Here is a 5552-nt window from a genome sequence, read left to right as displayed (position 1 = left end):
GAAAATTAAATTGGCCATAAATGTAAGCATTTCTTTCTGAATTCTCAATTCTAGTCAGTTGATCTATATGTACATCTTTATTCCACTAACACATTATCTTGATTATTATTATGGTACATTTTTAAAATTAAGAAATATGGTCTTCCAACTATTTCTTTTCAATATTGTTGTGCTATTTTGTGTCACTTCATTTTTTGTGTCCCATTCATTTCCATATGAATATTAGGAGCAGCTTGTCAGTTTCTAGAATTTAAAAAAAACAGCCAAGTTTTTGAGATTTTGTGGGGTTAGCATTGAATGTGTGAAAAAAATTTGACAATATAAATAACTTAAAAATGAATCTTCTAACTCATGAGCACAGGATGATTTTCCTTTTATTTGGATATTTTCTTTTCTTACAAAGACATTTTATAGTTTTCAGTGTACAAGTTGTGTACTTCTTTAAATTTATTTCTAAATAATTTACTTTTAGATGCTATTGTATATGAAACCGTTTTCTTAATTTCATTTTCATATTGTTTATCGCTAGTGTTTAGATATATAATGAATTTTTACTGACCTTGTTTCTCCAAATCAAATAGCTGTCTTTGGATTTCTTAAAGTATTTTATATACAAGATTATGTCATTGTGACTAGAAATAGTTTTACTTCTTTCTTTGAAATTGGTTATCTTGTATTCATTTTTCTAGCCTAAGCTTTCTAGCAGTATCTTCAGCACAATATTATTTTCTTGTTTCTGATCTAAGAAGGTAATCTTTCAGTCTCACAATTAAGTACAATGTTAGCTGTAGGTTTTTCATAGATTACTTCTATCAAATTGAGGAAGTCTCTTCTATTACTAATTTTTGAGTGGTTTTATGGTGAAATGTTAGAAAATTTCAAGTACTTTTACTGTGTCAATTGAACTGACCATGTGATTTGTGTCTTGTAGCAATTAATGTGATATATTAATTGACTTCCCAATGTGAAATCAACCTTATATTCCTGATGTAAATCTTTCTTGAACATGGTATATAATCCTTATTATAAATTACTGGATTCAATTTGCTAGTATTTGTTGAGAATTTCTGCATCTGTATTCATAAGAGATTTTGGTCTATACTTTCCTGTGATGACTTGATTTTGGCATATTGTTATAATGACTCATAAAATGAGTTGGAAACTGCTCTCTCTTGTTTTTCTCTCTCTTTTTAGAAGTGTTTGTAAAGGATTGGTGTTAATTTCTTAAATGTTTGGTAGATTTCACCAGTGAACCCATATTTTCCTGACTTTTCTTAACGTTGTTAATTTGATATCTTTATGTGTCTATAAGCCTATTCATATTTTGTATTTATTCTTGATGTTCAATAATATATGTCTTTTAAGAAATTTATGTATTCCATCTAAGCTATCTAATTTTTTCATGGTATTCACATATAATGCTTTTTTTTATTCCTATAATGTAAGGATTGATGTCCATTCATTTACTTTCAAAATTAATGGTTTGACTTTCTCTTATGTTTCACTGGTTAGTATAGGTAAATATTTGTCAATTTTGTTGTTGTTTTTAAATAACCAAATTTGGTTTCATTGGTTTTTCACTCATGTTCTATTTCATAAGTTTATGCTCTAATCATTAAGACCCTTTCTTCTACTTGTTTTGGGTTCAGATTATTCTTTCTCTTCTAGTTTCTTAACTTAGAATATTATGTTATTGATTGGAGCTCTTTTCCTTTTATTTACTTATTTATTTATTTAGAGAGTGAGCAGGGGATGGGCAGAGAAAGAGGGAGAGAGAGAGAATCCCAAGGAAGCTCAACACTGTCAACCTGGAGCTCAATGTGGAGCTCGAACTCACAAACCATGACATTATGACCTGAGCCAAAACCAAGAGTCGGACCCTTAACCAACTGAGCCACCCAGGCACCCCTCCTACTTTTTAAAATAGGTGTTTTTATAGTTTGGCTGCATATTATACTCTTTAAAAATAGCAATTTTAGTTATTATACAAAATAAAACAATTCTTAAAACATTTTGTTTACAGTGATTTGGTCATACATGTCTTTTATAACTCATATCTTCCACAGAAAAATTTGATATATGGGCATTTGTCTCAAAAACCATATTCTTATAGTGATACAGGCTTCCTAATAAAAAGCTAATATAGAGAATGAAAATATCAGGAATTTAGAACACATTAGGTCAAATTTTTACTTTTATTCACTGTGTAGCTGCAGTCACATCAGTTGACCACTCTGATCCAGGTACTGATACATAGATTGTTATTACCCCAACAGTTTCAGGTGTACTTCCCATCATGTTAGCTTTCAATAACTGAGCACACAGTGTACTGTTTATTCTCCTCTAACACCCCAGGACTAGGATCTGGTACTGTCAACAGGGTTTCCAGAATTTGGAATTAGGACAATGAGAGGAACTGGGGACTTAAACATACTTTTTACCTATTTTGTAAATTTGCTTAGAGTCTGTTTAGTTTTGATTTTCAGGATGTATTAATGATTCATTTCTGATATGGTATTTAAATGTAAATTAAGCTCATCGATGTAAATATACTCAGTACTAACTACGGAAGAGGAAACTTTAAAATAGCTAAGATGGTAAGTTTTGCTATGTACATTTTATGACAATTGAAAAAACGGTAAAAAGTAGGCATTTATATCTATAAATTGGCCTCTATGCACTTTTTCATTGCATTTAATATTTAGTAGGTGTTTTTTTCATTTTTATTAATTTCACTATTTTTAAATTTTCTTTGCAATTTTTTCTTCAACCTAATGTTTTTTTAGGACTAGATTGTTTACTATTCACATATTTGCTAAGTTTCAAATGGTCTGGTATTTATTTAGTAGTTTTTTTAATATTTCTTTTTTTAATTTTGAGAGTGAGAGAGAGAGCATGAGTGAGGAATGGGCAGAGAGAGAAAAAGAGAATCCCAAGCAGGCTCCACACACAGAATGCATGGAGTCTGATGTGGGACTTGATCCCACGAACTGTGAGAGCAAGACCTGAGCCAAAGTCAAGAGTTGGTCACTTAACTGACTGAGCCACCCAAGTGCCCCTCCTGTATTGATTTGTAATTTCATTCCATTGTGATCAGAGTGGGCAGATTATATGGTAGCATTCCTTTCAAATTAATTGAGACTTTTTAAATGGCCTAACATATGGTCTATCTCGGCAAATATTCCTTGTGTAGTTTGCTGTTATAAGTTGGAATGTTCTATATAGAAGTTTGTTATATTTGCTATCTTCAGCTCTACTCTTTTCTTATTGATCTTTTTCATTGTTGTTTTGTCCTGTATTGAAAGTGGAATATTAAGTTTCCTAGTGGTATTGTTAAATCTTCTAATTTGCTCTTCAAATTCAGTAAACTTTTTAAGACTTTATTTTTGAGGAACAGTTTTAGATTTATAAGAAAATTTAGGGGGAGGTGTCCAGGTTTCCCATACATCTACTCACACACATATATAACCTCCCCCATTATCAATATTACTTGCCAGAATGGTACATTTTTTTTACCAGGTTGAACCTACATTGACATATCATAATCATAAAGTCCATAGTTTACATTTCAGTACACTCTTGGTGTTGTATATTCTATGGCTTTGGACTAATGTATAACAACACATATTCATTATTATGATATACAGAATACAGTTGCTGCCTTAAAAATCTTCTCTGCCCTGCCTGTCATCTATACCCTTACCTAGCTCTGGCACCTACTGATCATTTGATTGACTTCATAGTTTTACTTTTTTTCAGAATGACATGTTGTTAGAATCATACAATATGTAGCTCTCTCAGATCAATTTCTTTCACTTAGTAATATTAAGTTTCCTCCATGTTTCACTTAAGTTTCTCTTTAGTTCTGAATAATATTTCATTGTCTGGCTATACTACATTTTATTTATCCATTCACTTACTGAAGGACATCTTGGTTGCTTCAAAGTTTTGGCAAGTATGAATAAAGCTGTGATAAACATTCCTGCAAATATTTTTGTGTAGACACACATTTTTAGCTCCTTTGCATAAACACCAAAGAGTGCAATTGCTGGATCATATGGTAATAGTATGTTTATTTTGTAAGAAATTGATAAATTGTCTTCCAATGTGTCTGTATTATTTTGCATTCCCACTAGTGAAAGAGAGTTGCTATTGCTCCATATCTTCTGCAGAATTTGGTGTTGTCAGTGTTCTGGATTTTGGTCATTCTAGTAGGCATACAGTGGTATCTCATTGTTATTTTAATTTGCATTTCCCTGATGACATATGATATGGGGCATCTTTTCATATGTTTATTTGCTGTGTGTCCATCTTCTTTGCTGAGGTGATTTTTAAAGTCTTTGACTCATTTTTTAAATCACGTTCTTTGTTTTTTTTAATTTATTTTTTTCTTTCATAGTTTATTGTCAGGTTGGTTTCCATATAACTTCCATATAACTCAGTGCTCATATAACCCATATATTTCCACATAACCCAGTGCTCATCCCAACAAGTGCCCTTCTCCACGTCCATCACTACCCTTCCCCTTGCCCTCACCCCCATCAGCCCTCAGTTTGTTCTTATATTTAGCTTCAAGAGTTCTTTGTACATTTTGGATAACAGTCTTTAATCAGATGAGTCTATGTAAATATTTTTCCCAGTCTGTGGCTTGTCTTCTAATTCTTTTAATATTGTCTTTGTGGAGCAGAAGCTTTTAAATGAAGTCCAGCTTCAATTAACATTAATCAATTATTTCTTTCATAGATTGTGTCTTCGTTGTTCTATATAAAAAGAAAGCACCATCTTCAAGATCATCTAGAATCTCTTCTATGTTATCTTCTAGGAGTTCCATAGTTTTGCATTTTAAATTTAGGTGTATAATCTATTTTGAGTCAATTTTTGTGAGAGGTGTAAGGTCTGCATCTAGATTCTTTTTTTTTTTCGCATATAAATATTTAGTTGTTCCAGCACCATTTATTAAAGAAAGCATTTATTTTTGCTAATATTTTGCTGAGGATTTTTGCAACTATGTTCATGAGAGACATTGGTCTACAGATTTATTTTCTTATAATCCCTTTTCTTGTAATGTCTGTTTTTTGCTTTAGGGTAATGCTGACCTCAGAGAATGAGTTAAGTATTCTCTCCGCTTCTTCTTCTTCTTCTTTTTTTTTAATTATTTTTATTTATTTCTAGTAGAGAGAGAGAGACAGCATGAACAGGGGAGGGTCAGAGAGAGAAGGAGACACAGACTCTGAAATAGGCTGCAGGTTCTGAGCTGGCAGTCAGCACAGAGCCCGACGCGGGGCTCGAACCCACGAACCGGGAGATCATGACCTAAGCGAAAGTCGGACGCTTAACCGACTAAGCCACCCAGGCGCCCCAATATTCTCTCCGCTTCTATACGTGGAAAGAAATTGCATAAAATTTATAATTTCTTCATTAAATGTTTGGTAGTTTACCAATGAACACATCTGGGTCTGGTGCTTTCTGTTTGGGAAAGTTGTTAATTATTAGTTCAATTCCTTTCATATATACAGGCCTATTTAGATTATTTATTTCTTCTTCTACAAGTT

The sequence above is a fragment of the Hyaena hyaena genome, unplaced genomic scaffold (assembly GCF_003009895.1).
Source record: "Hyaena hyaena isolate Hyena2069 unplaced genomic scaffold, ASM300989v1 scaffold_644, whole genome shotgun sequence".
NCBI classification, from domain to species: Eukaryota; Metazoa; Chordata; class Mammalia; order Carnivora; family Hyaenidae; genus Hyaena; species Hyaena hyaena.
The sequence above is the reverse complement of the archived record's forward strand: the minus strand, read 5'-3'. Positions refer to the sequence as shown.